The sequence below is a fragment of the Rhincodon typus genome, chromosome 14 (assembly GCF_021869965.1).
Source record: "Rhincodon typus isolate 14 chromosome 14, sRhiTyp1.1, whole genome shotgun sequence".
NCBI lineage: Eukaryota > Metazoa > Chordata > Chondrichthyes > Orectolobiformes > Rhincodontidae > Rhincodon > Rhincodon typus.
The window spans coordinates 3,476,460-3,494,418 of NC_063345.1; positions in this window are offsets into that span (position 1 = coordinate 3,476,460).

Consider the following 17,959-nt stretch of genomic DNA (forward strand, 5'->3'; position numbering starts at 1 on the left):
GGGTCTAGGTCCGAAACATCAGCTTTCCTGCTCCTCTGATGCTGCCTGGCCTGCTGCGTTCATCCAGCTCTACACCTTGTTATCCCCAATCATACTGTCCCATCCAAAGTCCCTAACATAACCAGACAATTGGTTCTGAGGAAAGGTCACTGGATCTGAAATGTTAACTCTGATTTCTCTCCACAGATACTGCCAGACCTGCTGAGCTTTTCCAGCAATTTGTTTTCGTTTCAGACAATTGACCTCCTCGGAGTCAAAAATTCCCCACTCAGCAGAAATTTCAACACGGAAATCAGGAATATTTCTCTCATCATCAGCTCCCCATTGAAGTGGGAATTGGTATACAAGAGACTGTTTCATGCAGAGAAACATGGGACATAAAAAAAAACTCCCACAATCAGGTAAGGAAAATTATTGACATTATACTGGGTGTTTATCTGGTCCTGGATTTTCTGTTGACTTTTCTATCTTAAACAATCCTGTATGAGCATAAGAAAAATATCCTGGTGAATAATGTTACCCGTGATCATTATAATCTACGAAAAAATACAAATGTTGGGAGTGATGTTACCAGTGCTCAGGGATGGACACAGGTGACGGCTAGTGTTGTATTGGGCGATGGGAGTTGGCATTGTAAAATAGTTGGTTTTGGTGGATTGGGAAATATACTGAAAGATTTGAAAGGGGACAGGCAATGGATCAATTTAATGAAACATAACATAGCCCTGGTGAATAATGTCACCTGTGATCATGATAATCTATGCCAAACTACAAAAGTTTGGAGTGATGTTACCAATGCTCAGGGAACGGCACAGGTGGTAGGTCGTGCTGTATTGGGGGATGGGACTGTATTGTAAAATGGATGTTTTGAGTCTGATGAAGCATCACTGGACTTGAAATGTTAACTCTGCGTTCTTTCTCCAGATATTACCGGACTTACAATCATAGAGTTATAGAGATGTACAGCTCAGAATAGACCAACTGTCCATGCTGACCAAATATGTGAAATTAAGCTCGTCTGGCAGCTCATTCCATACATGCCCCAACTTCTGCATGAAAGAGTTGCTCCTCAGGGCCCTTTTAAATTTTTTCTAATCACCTGTGCCCTCTAGCTTTGGACTCACCCACCCTGGATAAAAGACTTTGTCCATTTACCCTATCTATGCCTCTCATAATTTCACAAACCACTTTAAGGTCTCCCCTCAGTCTCCGACAGAACAGGCTGGGAAAATAGTCCGAGCCTATTCAGCCTTTCCCGATAGCTCAAACGCTCCAACCCTCGCAACATTCATGTAAATCTTTTCTGAACCCTTTCTTTTCTGTAGCAGGGAGACCGGAGTTGAATGCAGTATTGCAAAAGTAGCCTAACCAATGTCCTGTACAGCCGTAACATAACCTCCCTGCTCCTATACTCAATGCACTGACCAATAAGTGCAAGAGTACCAAACACCTTCTTCACTACCCTGTTTACCTGCAACTTCATTTACAAAAATGTATGAACCTGCACCTCAAAAATCCTTTGTTCTGCAACACTCCCCAGGACATAACCATGAAGTGTATATGTCCTGCCCTGATTTGCCTTAGCAAAATGTAGCACCTCACGTCTATCTAAATTAAACTCCATCTATCACTTCTGGACCCATTGGCCTGTCTGATCAAGGTCCCGTTGCGCTCTGAGATAATTTTCTTCACTGGTTTTCTCTTGCACTTTCTGTTTTTGTTTCAAATCTCCAGCATCCACAGTTCTTTGTTTGTTTATTTGATTATAAAAATGTTTTCCAAATGAGAAGCAGTAGGGAAGTGATGGTTTCTCGAATATCTGGGTATGTTTCGACTCGTCCTATTCACCGAAGTGTTGTCATAGGGTCATAACATGTCTGTATAGATTAATTTGAAACATTTTTGTTATGGGGAAAAGGATGGAATGAGAAGTGATAAGAGCTGTGCAGCCATTTAGCCAATAATAGGAAAAAGTGTGTTGAGTTGATATCACTATCAGGCTGAGAACCAACTTAACCATTGTGCAAGAGCAGATAAATCAGCAAATGAGCAATAATAATCTTGGCACTGGGTGCTTACCGTTTATCCGTTCCTTTTTTGGCTGTTTTACCTCAAAAATTTCTGCATAGGCATAAAATGAAATATGGTGGTGAAGAAAATCCTCTGCTGTTTGATGGGATCAGAAAGCACTTATTGTCTTAACTGCTTTATTATTAACCTTTCTAGTTCTGAATAAGATGTTGGTGAGTTACATTGATAATTTCTAAAACAGCTGCAGTATCTGGGATGAAGGAATACTCACCATGATGTTCGGAACTGAGTTCCACGATTTTGACCCCGAAAACTGTGAAGGATCCGTGATGGAATTCGAAGTGAGGATGGTGCGTGACTGGAAAGTGAATTTGCGGGCAGTGATGATACCAAACATTTGTTCGTCAAGAAGGTAGGATTTGTGTGTTCGGATGGTGCTGTTCGACTAAACTTTGAAAATTGGTACTGCGCATCTTATAGATGGTACACTGTGCTGCTACTGAACATTGGTGGTGAAAACGTGAACGTTAAAGGTTGTAGATGGACTGCCAATCAAGCGGATTACGTTGTCTTGGATAGTATTGCGCTTCTTGAATGTTATTGGAGTTGCCCTTATCCAGGCAACTGGAGCACATTCCAAAACACATGGCCTCTGTCCAGTGGTTGAGGAAAAAGTCTCCGGGAATTGGGATGTGAATTACTTACAACTAAATTCCTAACCTCTAAATGACTCTTTTAGCCACAATAAGGCTGGTCCAACATAGTTTCTGGTCAATAGTAACCATTAAAATGTTGACAAGGTGTGATTTAGCAATACTAATACAACTGAACATTAAGGACTGATGATTAGATTTCACTTGATGACGATGGTCATTTGCCTGGTACTCATGTGGCACAAATGTTACTTGTCAGGTATCGGCCCATGCCTGGATATTGTTCCGGTTTTGCTGCATTTGGAGATAGTAGAAACTACCAATGCTGGAGAACCTGAGATAGCGCTGGATGAACACAGCAGGCCAGGCAGCATTCGAGGAGCAGGAAAGCTGGCGTTTCGGGTCTGAACCCTTCTTCAGAAAAAAATTATCTGAAGATGGGTCCAGACCCGAAACGTCAGCTTTCCTGCACCTCTGATGCTACCTGGCCTGTTGTGTTCATCTTGCCGCATTTGGAAAAGGACTGTTTCAGTATTTAGGAGTAGAAACGGACCTGAACATTGTGTCATCATCAGTAAGCATTGCCAAGTCTGACATTATGATGGAAAGAATTTTACTGATAAAGCAGCTGAAGATGGTGGGGCTTAAGACACTACACAAATGATATGTAGGTCTTGAGATGATCAAGGTCATGAATGTGGTTTGGATGTTTCTAAATCTGCTGATGTCACAAAACTGAATAATTGATGACGAGGATGCAACAAGGCTTCAAGGGGATCTTCGACTGTCGAACCGAACTAATCATGACTCCAAACTTTGTTTCCCTCTCTTTAGCCATCATGTTTCAACCCCTCTGATAACCTCTTCTCTCCAATCCTCATTGCATTAAATCCATTCTGCCCCTTAACTTTTCCCCATCTTTATCTAACCAATTATTCCTTCACTTTCACATCTTGTCTCACCTCGAGACTACACCGTCATCCTGCTCTGCAACTTACTTTACATTATGTAGTAACTCAACTGCAGTTAAACATTAAAAATAAGACAGAAACAAATCAAAATAAGGCATTCCAGTTTCCAAAACAGAAGATCAGCAAAACCAACAACATTGTGCTGGATATTTACCTGGTACTGCTTTTTCTGGTGTCTCTTTTACCGCAAAAAATTCTACATGGGCACAAGGAAAATATTTTAGTGAATAAAAACTTCAGTTGTTAAAATCGTCTATTACAAATCACAAATTTTGGGGTAGATGTTTCGAGAATTCAGGAACAGGTGAGAATAAGAGAGTTGAAAAGAGTGTGCTGCTAAATGTCAAGGGGATTGTGAATGGAAAATTATGGTTTTCTTTCCACCATGTTTTGAGTAAACGGTGGCCGGGGAAGTGGTGGGAAAATCAAGGTGTTCTGGGTCGTAGAGAGATGATACGTTTTGGCAAGTTTTGATGGGCAATGTTGCAGGTGGGGTATTGGGCTTCTGTTCTTCCTCATGCCGTACAGACACACCTCACAGATGCTTCCCCAATGAATATCAGCCATTAGGATGTTCATTGATACTGTGCAATGATCAGCATTGTTTTCGTACAGATACATATTAAAATTTGCTTGTGGAATTTGGGTAGCACTGGCTGAGTCAGAAATTATCGCCCTTCCTTAGTTGACCTTGAATTTGTAGTGGCAAGTCACGTTTGTGAACTGCTGGAGTTCTTGGCGTATAGATACACCCAGAATGCTGTTTTGAAAGGAACGGAGAATGTTGGCCAAACAACGGTAAAGGATGACAATTATAATTCCAAGTCAGAATGATGTGTGTCTCAGCACGAAACTTGCAGGTGATGGCAATCCCAAAGATCTGCCCTCTTTGTCATTTCAGATGGTAAGGATATAGGTTTGGAAAGTACTGCTTCCAGTAAACGTCGGTCATGGATTAAATGAATAATAAAGGGAGCAGATGGGCTGCCAGTCTAGTTGGCTACTTTATACTGAATGCAGTCAAAATTTTTGAGTATTGTTGTGTCTACACTCATCCATGCAAATGGTTAGTATTTCCTCACACTTTTAACTTGTGTCTTGTAAGGTGTGGACAGGATTTGCTGAGTTAGGAGCTGGCTTACACGTTGCAGGATTCCTCGCCCCTGACCCAGCTGTAAATTCCAATAAGTATTGCTGATACACTGATTCGTGTATTTGCCGCCAGAGAGGAATACTCCCTCTCTGTCCAGCAGAAGACAGCTGATCTCAAAAATAATCTCCTTAAAATTCCAAACATGAAACCCAGACAGAAACTGCATCCAAAATCACACTGTCACATTCAAATTCCCCCAACACAACCAGGCATTTGACGTCCTCAGAATCAAACATTCCCCACTCAGCAGAAATTCCAAGCCCTCAATTCAGGAATATTTCGCTCATCCTCACTTCCCTACTAAACAGGAAATCTGGATATGAGAGACTACTTTTTGCAGATGCACAAAGGAAACAACAATATCCCCATGACCCTCCCTCACCCCTGAAACATAAACCTTCCCTCTGCAACATTTTGCCCTTGCTCCTTACACTTGCTGATCCAAATCTCCACCTCCATACCCTGTACCCCAACTCCATGCACATTTTCTTGCCCCATTAACTTTTCATCTGGACACACTGGTCTCTTCACTTTGTCATCCTGCCTCAACTGGAGACTGCACCGTCACTGCAGCTCTGCAACTTACTTTTTCACTCTGTCTTAAAGCAGTTTTAGTGAAACAGTAAAAATTAAAATAAAATCAATCAAAATCAATATACATTCCGAATTATCAGGTAAACAAAATTATTGACATTATACTGGGTGTTTACTTGGTCCTGGATTTTCTGTTGACTTTTCAATCTTAAACAATCCTGCATGAGCATAAGAAAAATATCCTGGTGAATAATGTCACCTGTGATCATGATAATGTATGCCAACCTACAAAAGTTTGGAGTGATGTTACCAATGCTCTGGGAACGGCACAGGTGGTAGGTCGTGCTGTATTGGGAGATGGGAGTGTGTTGTAAAATGGATGGTTTCGGTGGATTGGGAAATATACTGAAAGGTTTGAAACGAGACGGGCAACGGATCAATTTAATGAAACATAACATAGCCCTGAAGAAATATAAATTTTTCTGAGACAAAATTACAGCAGGAAAAGTGACTCAATCATGGCTCACAAAAGAACTTAAAGTAAAATGAAGAACTGCAGCTGCCTGGAGAGCTGAAACAAAAACCAAAACTACTGGAGGAACTCGGCAGGTCCAACAGCATCTGTGGAAAGAAAGCAGAGTTAATATTTTGAGTCTGATGAAGCGTCACTGGACTTGAAATGTTAACTCTGCTTTCTTTCTCCAGGTATTGCCCAACTTACAATCAGAGAGTTATAGAGATGTACAGGTCAGAAACAGACCAACTGTCCATGCTGACTAGATATATGAAATTAACCTCGTAATTGCCAGCATTTGGCCCATATCCCTGTAAATCCTTTAGTCGCCGTCATGATGTCTTTAAAATGTTGTAATTGTAGTACCCTCCACCACCACCTCTGGCAGCTCATTCCATAAACCCCCCGACTTCTACATGAAAGAGTTGATCCTCAGGGCCCTTTTAAATTTTTCCTATCTCACCTGTGCCCTCTAGCTTTGGACTCACCCACCCTGGATAAAAGACTTTGTCCATTTACCCTATCCATGCCTCTCATACTTTCACAAACCACATTGAGGTCACCCCTCAGTCTCCGACAGAATAGGCTGGGGAAAATAGTCCGAGCCTATTCAGCCTTTCCCGATAGCTCAAACGCTCCAACCCTGGCAACATCCATGTACATCTTTTCTGAACCCTTTCTTTTCTATAGCAGGGAGATCTGAATTGAATGAAGTATTGCAAAAGTGGCCTAACCAATGTCCTGTACAGCCGTAACATAACCTCCCTGCTCCTATACTCAATGCACTGACCAATAAGTGCAAGAGTACCAAACACCTTCTTCACTACCCTGTTCACCTGTAACTTCATTTACAAAATGTATGAACCTGCACCTCAAAAATCCTTTGTTCTGCAACATTCCCCAGGACATAACTATGAAGTGTATATGTCCTGCCCTGATTTGCCGTACCAAAATATAGCACCTCACATGTATCTAAATTAAACTCCATATGTCACTTCTGGTCCCATTGGCCCGTCTGATCAAGGTCCCGTTGCGCTCTGAGATAATTTTCTTCACTGGTTTTCTCTTGCACTTTCTGTTTTTGTTTCAAATCTCCAGCATCCACAGTTCTTTGTTTGTTTATTTGATTATAAAAATGTTTTCCAAATGAGAAGCAGTAGGGAAGTGATGGTTTCTCGAATATCTGGGTATGTTTCGACTCATCCTATTCACCGAAGTGTGTCATAGTGTCATAACATGTCTGTATAGATTGATTTGAAACATTTTTGTTATGGGGGAAAGGATGGAATGAGAAGTGATAAGAGCTGTGCAGCCATTTAGCCAATAATAGGAAAAAGTGTGTTGAGTTGATATCACTATCAGGCTGAGAACCAACTTAACCATTGTGCAAGAGCAGATAAATCAGCAAATGAGCAATAATAATCTTGGCACTGGGTGCTTACCGTTTATCCGTTCCTTTTTTGGCTCTTTTACCTCAAAAATTTCTGCATAGACATAAAAAGAAATCTGTTGGTGAAGTAAATCATCTGCTGTTTGATGGGATCAGAAAGCACTTATTATCTTAATTGCTTCATTATTAACCTTATGAGCTCTGGATAAGATGTTGGTGAGTTACACTGATAATTTGTTGAACAGCTGCAGTTCCTGGGATGAAGGAATACCCACCATGATGTTCGGAACTGAGTTCCATGATTTTGACCCCGAAAAATGTGAAGGAGCCGTGATGGAATTCGAAGTGAGGATGGTGCGTGCCTGGAAAGTGAATTTGCAGGCAGTGATGATACCAAACATTTGTTCGTCAAGAAGGTAGGATTTGTGTGTTCGGATGGTGCTGTTCGACAAAACTTTGAGAATTGCTGCAGCGCATATTATAGATGGTACGTTCTGCTGCTACTGAACTTTGGTGGTGAAAGACGAGAATGTTAAAGGTTGTAGATGGAATGCCAATCAAGCGGATTACTTTGTCTTGGATGGTATTGCACTTGTTGAATATTATTGGAGTTGCCCTTATCCACGCAAGCGGAGCACATTCCAAAACACATGGCCTCTGTCCAGTGACAACAAGGTGCAGGGCTGGATGAACACAGCAGGCCAAGCAGCATCACAGGAGCAGAGAGGCTGACGTTTCCGGCCTCGACCCTTCATCAGAAAAGGGGTAGGGGAAGGGGGTTCTGAAATAAATAGGGAGAGAGTGGGAGGTGGATAGAAGATGGATAGAGGAGTGCAGTGGGAGAGCGATCCCCTGAGGTTTGTCTGGAGGGAGGAGGGTAACTTCTTCAGGCTAGGCATCCTTAGAAGAGGCTTCGCAGTGGGGTTAAAATTGAATCAGAGATAGTAGGAACTGCAGATGCTGGAGAATCCGAGACAACAAGGTGCAGGGCTGGATGAACACAGCAGGCCAAGCAGCATCATAGGAGCAGAGAGGCTGACGTTTCGGGCCTAGACCCTTCATCAGAAAAGGGGGAGGGGAAGGGGGTTCTGAAATAAATAGGGAGAGAGTGGGAGGCGGATAGAAGATGGATAGAGGAGAAGATAGGTGGAGAGGAAACAAACAGGTCGAAGAGGCGGGGATGGAGCCAGTAAAGGTGAGTGTAGGTGGGGAGTGAGGGAGGGGATAGGTCAATCCAGGGAGGACGGACAGGTCAAGGGGGCGGGATGAGGTTGGTAGGTAGGAGATGGGAGTGCGGCTTGAGGTGGAAGGAGGGGATAGGTGGGAGGAAGAACAGGTCAGGGAGGCAGGGACGAGCTGGACTGGTTTTGGGATGCGGTAGGGGGAGAGGAGATTTTGAAGCTTGTGAAATCCACATTGATACCATTGGGCTGCAGGGTTCCCAAGCGGAGTTCTTGGCGTATAGAAACACCCAGAATGCTGTTTTGAAAGGAATGGAGAATGTTGGCCAAACAACGGTGAAGGATGACAATTATAATTCCAAGTCAGAATGATGTGTGACTCAGAACGAAAATTGCAGGTGATGGCAATCCTAAGTATCTGCCCTCTTTGTCATTTCAGATGGTAAGGTTACATGTTTGGAAAGTACGGCTTCCAGTAAACGTCGGGCGTGGATTAAAAGAATAATAAAGGGAACAGATGGGATGCCAGTCTAGTTGGCTACTTTGTGCTGAATGCCGTCAAAATTCTTCAGTATTGTTGTATCTATAGTTAAACATGCAAATGGTTAGTATTCCGTCACACAATTAACTTGTGTCCTGTTAGGTGTGGACAGGCTTTGCTGAGTTAGGAGCTGGGTTACACGTTGCAGGATTCCTCGCCTCTGAACCAGCTGTAAATTCCAATAAATATTGCTGATACACTGACCTGTGTATTTGCCACCAGAGAAGAAAACTCCTTCTCCGTCAAGCAGAAGACAGCTGATCTCAAAAATAATCTCCTTAAAATTCCAAACATGAAGCCCAAACTGCATCCCCAATCATACTGTCCCATTCAAATTCCCCGAACACAACCAGGCAACTGACCTCCTCAGAATCAAACATTCCCCACTCAGCAGAAATTCCAAGCCCTCAATTCAGGAATATTTCGCTCATCCTCACTTCCCTACTAAACAGGAACTCTGCTTATGAGAGACTCCTTTATGCAAATGCACAAAGGAAACAACAATATCCCTATAACCCTCCCTCACCCCTGAAACATGAAACCTCCCTCTGCAACATTTTGCCCCTGCTCCTTACACTTGCTGATTCAAATCACCACCTCCATACCCTGTACCCCAACTCCACGCACATTTTCTTGCCCCATTAACTTTTCATCTGGACCCACTGGTCTCTTCACTTTGGCATCCTGCCTCAACTGGAGACTGCACCATCACTGCAGCTCTGCAACTTACTTTTTCATTCCATCTTAAAGCAGTTTTAATCAAATAGTAAAAATTAAAACAAAATCAATCAAAATCAATATACATTCCGAATTACCAGGTAAACAAAATTATTGACAATATACTGGGTGTTTACCTGGTCCTGGATGTTCTGTTGACTTTTCTATCTTAATCAATCCTGTATGAGCATAAGAAGGATACCTTGGCAAATAATGTTACCTGTGACCATGATAATCTACGCCAAACTACAAAAGTTGGGAGTGATGTTACCAATGCTCAGCAAACGGCACAGGTGGTAGATAGTGCTGTATTGGGAGATGGGAGTGGGCATTCTAAAATAGTTTGCATCGGTGGATTGGGGAATATACTGAAAGGTTTGAAAGTAAACAGGAAATGGATCAATTTAATGAAGGATTCTATAGCGTTGAACAAATATACATTCCTCTGAGACACACAAGTACAGCAGGAAAAGTGAATCAACCGTGGCTGCCAACAGAACTTAAAGTAAAATGAAGAACTGCAGATGCCTGCAAATATGAAACAAAAACAGAAATTGCTGGAGGAACTCAGCAGGTCTAGCAGCATTTGTGGCAAGTAAGGAGAGTTAATGTTTTGAGTCTGATGAAAAGTCACTGGACTTGAAATTTTAACTCTGCTTTCTTTCTCTAGATGTTGCCAGACTTACAATCATAGAGTTATAAAGATGTACAGCTCAGAAACAGACCAACTGTCCATGCTGACCAGATATGTGAAATTAAGCTCATATTTGCCAGCATTTGGCCCATATCCCTGTAAATCCTTACTACTTCAGTCGCCATCCTGATGTCTTTTAAGTGTTGTAATTGTAGTACGCTCCACCACCTCGTCTGGCAGCTCATTCCATACACACCCCAACTTCTGCATGACAGAGTTGATCCTCAGGGCCCTTTAAATTTTTCCTAACTCACCTATGCCCTCCAGTTTTGGACTCACCCAACCTGGAGAAAAGACTTTGTCCATTTACCCTATCCATGCCTCTCATAATTTCACAAGACACTGTAAGGTTACCCCTCAGTCTCCGACGGTCAGGGGAAAATAGCCCCAGCCTGTTCAGCCTCTCCCTATAGCTCAAACTCACCAACCCTGGCAACATCCTTGTAAACCTTTTCTGAACCGTTTCTTCAGGGAGACCAGAATTGAATGCAGTTTTGCAAAAGTGGCCTAACCAATGTCCTATACAGCCATAACATCACCTCCCAGCTCATATACTCAATGTACTGAACAATAAATGCAAGAGTACTTCTCTACTCTGTCTACCTGCAACTCTATTTTCAAAAGAGTATGAACCTGCACCTCAAAGATCCTTTGTTCTGCAACACTCCCCAGGACCTAACCCTATCCTCTCCTCTATCCATCTTCTATCCGCCTCCTACTCTCTCCCTATTTATTTCAGAACCCCCTTCCCCTCCCCCTTTTCTGATGAAGGGTCTAGGCCCGAAACGTCAGCCTCTCTGCTCCTATGATGCTGCTTGGCCTGCTGTGTTCATCCAGCCCTGCACCTTGTTGTCTCGGATTCACCAGCATCTGCAGTTCCTACTGTCTCTGATTCAGTGTATAAGTCCTGCCCTGATTTGCCTTACCTAAATGTAGCACCTAACGTTTATCGAAATTAAACTCCATCTGTCACTTCTGGACCCATTGGCCTATCTGATCAAGGTCCTGTTGTGTTCTGAGATAATCTTATTTACTGGTTTTCTCTAGCACTTTCTGTTTTTGTTTCAAATCTCCACTATTCTTTGTTTGTATATTTGATTAAAAAAATGCTTTTCAAGTGTGAAGAAGTCGGGAAGTGGTGGTATCTCTAATACCTGGGTATGTTTCATGGCCTCCTATTCACCTAAGTGTGTCATAGTGTCATAACACGTCTGTATAGATTAATTTGAAACATTTTTATTATGGGGGAAAGGTTGGAATGAGAGGTGATAAAAGCTGAGCAGCCATTTAGCTAATAATAGGGAAAAGTGTGTTGAGTTGATATCACTGTCAGGCTGAGAACCAACTTAACCATTGTGCAAGAGCAGATAAATCAGCAAATGAGCAATAATAATCTTGGCACTGGGTGCTTACCGTCTATCGGTTCCACTTTTGGCTCTTTTACCTCAAAAATTTCTGCACAGACATAAAAAGAAATCTGTTGGTGAAGTAAATCATCTGCTGCTCTATGGGATCAGAAAGCATGTATTGCCTTAATTGCTTTATTATTAACCTTACTCGCTCTGGATAAGATGTTGGTGAGTTACATTGATAATTTCTTGAACAGCTGCAGTTCCTGGGATGAAGGAGTACCCACTGTGATGTTTGGAATGGATTTCCACGATTTTGACCCTGAAAAATGTGAAGGAGCCATGATGGAATTCGAAGTGAGGATGGTGTGTGACTGGAAAGGGAATTTGCGGGCAGTGATGATACCGAGCATACGTGCCTTTGTTCGTCAAGAAGGTACGATTTACTTGTTTGGATTGTGCTGTTTGATGAAAGTTTGAGATTGCTTGAGTGCATCTTGTAGATGGTACACTCTTCTGCTACTGAACATTGGTGGTGAAAGAATAGAATACTAAAGGTTGTAGATGGAATGAAAATCAAACGGATTGCTTTGTCTTGGATGGTTTTGCACTTCTTGAATTTTATTGGAGTTGCCCTTATCCACGCAAGTGGAGCACATTCCAAAACACATGTCTTCTGTCCAGTGGTTGAGGAACAAGTATTGGGGAAATGGGATGTGAGTGACTTACGACTAAATTCCTAACCTTTAAATGACTCTTTTAGCCACAAAAAGGCTGGTCCAATGTAGGTTCTGGTCAATGGTAACCCCTGAAATGTCGACAATGTGCGATTTAGCAATACTAATACAACTGGACATCAAGGGCTAATGATTAGATTTTCACTTGATGACGATGATCATTTGCCTGGCACTCATGTGGCCCAGCTGTTACTTGTCAGTTATCAGCTCATGCCTGGTTATCGTTCCGGTCTTCCTACATTTGGAAATGGGTTGTTTCAGTATTCAGGAGTAGAAATGGTGCTTAACATTGTATCCCCTTCAGTGAGCATCCCCAAGCCTGGCCTTATGATGGAGTGAATTTTACTCATAAAGCAGTTGAAGATGGTACGGCTTCAGACGCTACCCGAGGGGTATCCTAGGGCTGTGACAATAAAGTTCATTAATGTGATTCGGATGTGGCACTCAAATGCCGTATTTCTAAATCTGCTGATGACAGAAACCTGAATAATTGATGACGAGGATGCAACGAGGCTTCAAGGGGGTCTTCGACTGTCGAACCGAACTAATCATCACTCCAAACTTTGTTTCCCTCTCTTTGGCCATCATGTTTCAACCCTTCTTCCTCCCCCTTCTCTCCAATCCTCATTGCATTAAAACCATTCCAGACCTTACCCTTTCCCCTATTTTATCTGACCAATTATTCTTTCACTGTCTTATTTCATCTCACCTGGAGACTGCACAGACATCCTGCTCTGCAACTTACTTTTCATTATGTATTTGCTCAACTGCAGTTAAACATTAAAAATAAGAAACAAAATAACAAAACAAGTCATTACAGTTTCCAGAACAGAAGATCGACAAAACCAACAACATTGTGCTGGATATTTACCTGGTACTGCTTTTTCTGCTGTCTCTTTTAGCGCAAAAAATTCTACATGGGCACAAGGAAAATATTTTAGTGAATTAAAACTTCAGCTGTTAAAATTGTATGAGAAATAGCAAATTTTGAACTGGATCTTTCCAGAATTCAGGAACAGCTAGGGATAAGAGAGCTGAAGACAATGTGCTGCAAAATGACAAGAGGGTTGTGGGGTGGAGAATTATGATTTTCTTTTCACCATCACATTTTTTGAGCAAACGGTGGCCAGGGCAGTGGTAGGGAAAGGAACGTGTTCTGGGTCATAGAGAGATGATACGTTTTGGCAAATATTGATGGGAACTGTTATGTGTGGGATATTGGGCTCCTGCTCTTTCACAAGCCTTACAGACACACCTCACAGATGCTTCCCCAATGAATATCAGCCATTAGGATGTTCATTGATGTTATGCAATGTTCAGCATTGTTTTCTCAGATACATTTTAAAATTTGTTTGTGGGATTTGGGCGGCACTGGCTGAGTAAGAAATTATTACCCTTTCTTAATTGACCCTGAAAATGTAGTGGCAAGTCACGTTCCTGAACTGCTGGAATTCTTGGCGTATAGATCCACCCAGAATGCTGTTTTGAAAGGAATGAAGAATGTTGGCCAAACAACGGTGAAGGATGACAATTATAATTCCAAGTCAGAATGATGTGTGACTCAGAACGAAACTTGCAGGTGATGGCAATCCCAAGTATCTGCCCTCTTTGTCATTTCAGATTGTAAGGATATAGGTTTGGAAAGTACTGCTTCCAGTAAACGTCTGGCGTGGATTAAATGAATAACAAAGGGAGCAGGTGGGCTGCAAGTCTAGTTGGCTACTTCGTAATGAATGCAGTCAAAATTCTTGAGTGTTGTCGTATCTATAGTTAAACATGCAAATGGTTAGTATTCCATCACACTTTAACTTGTGTCTTGTATGTCTGGATAGGCTTTGTTGAGTTAGGAGCTGGGTTACACGTTGCAGGATTCCTGGCCTCTGACCTAACTGTAAATTCCATTGAATATTGCTGATACACTGATCTGTGTATTTGCCACCAGAGCAGAATACTCCCTCTCCGTCCAGCAGAAGACAGCTGATCTCAAAAATAATCGCATTAAATTTCCAAACATGAAGCCCAGAGGAAACTGCATCCCCAATCATACTGTCCCATTCAAATTCCCACAACACAGCCTGGCAATTGACCGCCTCAGAATCAATCATTCCCCACTCAGCAGAAATTCCAAGCCGTCAATTCAGGAATATTTCGCTCATCCTCACTTCCCTACCAAACAGGAAATCTGGATATGAGAGACTATTTTATGCAAACGCACAAGGGAAACAACAATACCCCCATGACCCACCCTCACCCATGAAACATGAACCCTCCATCCACAACATTTTGCCCTTGCTCCTTACACTTGCTGATCCAAATCACCACCTCCACACCCTGTACCCCAACTCCATGCACATTTTCATGTCCTATTAACTTTTCATCTGGACACACTGGTCTGTTCACATTCTCATCCTGCCTCAGCTGGAGGCTGCACCGTCACTGCAGCTCTGCAACTTACTTTTTCACTCTGTCTTAAAGCAGTTTTAGTCAAACAGAAAAAATTAAAACAAAATCAGTATACATTCTGAATTGTCAGATCAGCAAAATTATTGTCATTATACTGGGTATTTACCTGGTCCTGGATTTTCTGTTGACTTTTCTATCTTAATCAATCCTGTATAAGCATAAGAAATATATCTTGGTGAATAATGTCACCTGTGATCATGATAATCTAAAATAAACTACAAATGTTGGGAGTGATGTTACCGATGATCCCAGATCGGAACATGGGGTAGGTAGTGCTGTATTGAGAGATGGGAGTGTGTTGTAAAATGGTTGGTTTCGGTGAATTGGGAAATATACTGAATTGTTTGACAGGAGACAGGCAATGGATCAATTTAATGGAGGAGAATATAGCCCTGAAGAAATATACATTCCTCTGAGACACACAAATACAGCAGGAAAAGTGAATCAACCATGGCTCACAAAAGAACTTAAAGTAAAATGAAGAACTGCAGACGCCTGCAGAGCTGAAACAAAAACAGAAATTGCTGGAGGAATTCGGCAGGTCTCGCAGCATCTGTGGAAAGAAAGAAGAATTAATGTTTTGAGTCTGAAGAAGAGTCACTGGACTTGAAATGTTAACTCTGCTTTCTTTCTCCAGAAGTTGCCAGACTCACAATCATAGATTTATAGAGATGTACAGCCCAAAAACAGATCAACTGTCCATGCTGACCAGATGTGTGAAATTAAGCTCGTATTTGCCAGCATTTCACCCACATCCTTGTAAACCCTTACTATTTTAGTCGCCATCGTGATGTGTTTTAAATGTTCTAATTGTACCAGACTTCACCATCTCCTCTGGCAGCTCATTCCCTACACGCCCCACCATCTGCATGAAAGAGTTGCTCCTCAGGTCCCTGTTAAATCGTTCGTTTCTCACCTACGTCCTCTAGTTTTGCATCACCCATCCTGGGATAAAGAGTTTGTATATTTACCCTATCCATGCCTCTCATAATTTTTAATCCACTGTAAATTCACCTCTCAGTCTCCGATAATCCAGGGAAAATAGCCCCGGCATGGCAACATCCTTGTAAATCTTTTCTGAACCCTTTCTTTCCAATAGCAGGGAGACCAGAATTGAATGCAGTATTGCAAAAGTGGCCTAACCAATATCCTGTACAGCTGTAACATGATCTCCGAACTCCTGTACTCGATACATTGACCAATAAATGCAAGAGTACCAAACACCTTCTTCACTACCCTGTCTACCTGCAACTTCATTTTCAAAAAAGCATGAACCTGCACCTCAAAAGACCCTTTGATCTGCCCCAGGACCTTCTCATTGAATGTGTCAGTCCTACCCTGATTTACTTTACCAAAATGTCGCACCTCACATTTTTCTAAATTAAACTCCATCTGTCACTTTGTGATCCATTGGCCTGTCTGATCAAGGTCCCATTGTGCTCTGAGATAATCTTCTTCACTGGGCTTTTCCAGAACTTTCTGTTTTGTTTCAGATCTCCAGCATCCACAGCACTTTGTTTATTTATTTGATAAAAAACATGTTTTTCAAGTGTGAACAAGTCGGGAAGTGGTGGTTTCTCTAATATCTGGGGATGTTTCCAGTCCTCCTATTCATCGAAGTGTGTCATAGTGTCATAACATGTCTGTATAGATTGATTTGAAACACTTTTGTTATGGGGGAAAGGATGGAATGAGAGGTGATAAGAGCTGTGCAGCCATTTAGCGAGTAAAAGGGAAAAGTGTGTTGCGTTGATATCACTATCAGGCTGAGAACCAACTTAACCATTGTGCAAGAGCAGATAAATCAGCAAATGAGCAAAAATAATCTTGGCGCTGGGTGCTTACCGTCTATTGGTTCCTCTTTTGGCTCTTTTACCTCAAAAATTTCTGCACAGACATAAAGAGAAATATGTTGGTGAAGAAAATCATCTGTTGCTCTCTCGGATCAGAAAGCATTTATTGCCTTAATTGCTTTATTATTAACCTTTCTAGCTCTGGATAAGATGTTGGTGAATTACATTGATAATTTCTTGAACAGCTGCAGTTCCTGGGATGAAGGAGTACCCACCATGATGTTCGGAACTGAGTTCCACGATTTTGACCCCGAAAAATGTGAAGGAGCCGTGATGGAATTCGAAGTCAGAATGGTGTGTGATTGGAAAGGGAATTTGCGGGCAGTGATGATACCGAGCATACGTGCCCTTGTTCTTCCACAAAGTAGGATTGGTGTGTTTGAATGAGGCTGTTTGACGAAACTTTGAGAGTTGCTGCAGTGCATCTTGTAGATGGTACACTTTTCTGCTACTGAATATTGGTGGTGAAAGAACAGAATATTAAAGGTTGTAGATGGATTGCCAATCAAGCAGATTGCTTTGTCTTGGATAGTTTTGAGCTTCTTGAAATTTTTTGGAGTTGCCCTTATCCAGGCAAGCGGAGCACATTCCAAAACATATGTCTTCTGTCCAGTGGTTGAGGAACAGGTATTGGGGAAATGGGGTGTGCATTACTTATGTCTAAATTCCCTACCTCTACCTGACTCTTTTACCCACAATAACGTGGGTCCTGTACAGTTTCTGGTCAATCGTAACACCTGAAATGTCGACAATGTGCGATCTATCAATACTAATACAACTGAACATCAGGGGCTGATGATTAGATTTTCACTTGATGACGATGGTCATTTGCCGGGCACTGATATGGCACAAATGATACTTGTCAGTTATCAGCCCATGCCTGGATATTGTTCTGCTCTTGCTACATTTCAAAATGAACGGTTTCAGTATTTAGGAGTAGAAATGGTGCTGAACATTGTATCCTCATCAGTGACCATCCCCAAGTCTGACGTTATGATGGAGGAAACTTTACTCATAAAGTGGCTGAAGATGGTGGGGCTTAAGACACTACCTGAGTGATATTTAGGGCTGAGACAATCAAGTTCATGAATGTGGTTTGGATGTGGAACCCAAATGCTGTATTTCTAAATCTGCCGATGACACAAAACTGAATAATTGATGATGAGGATGCAACAAGG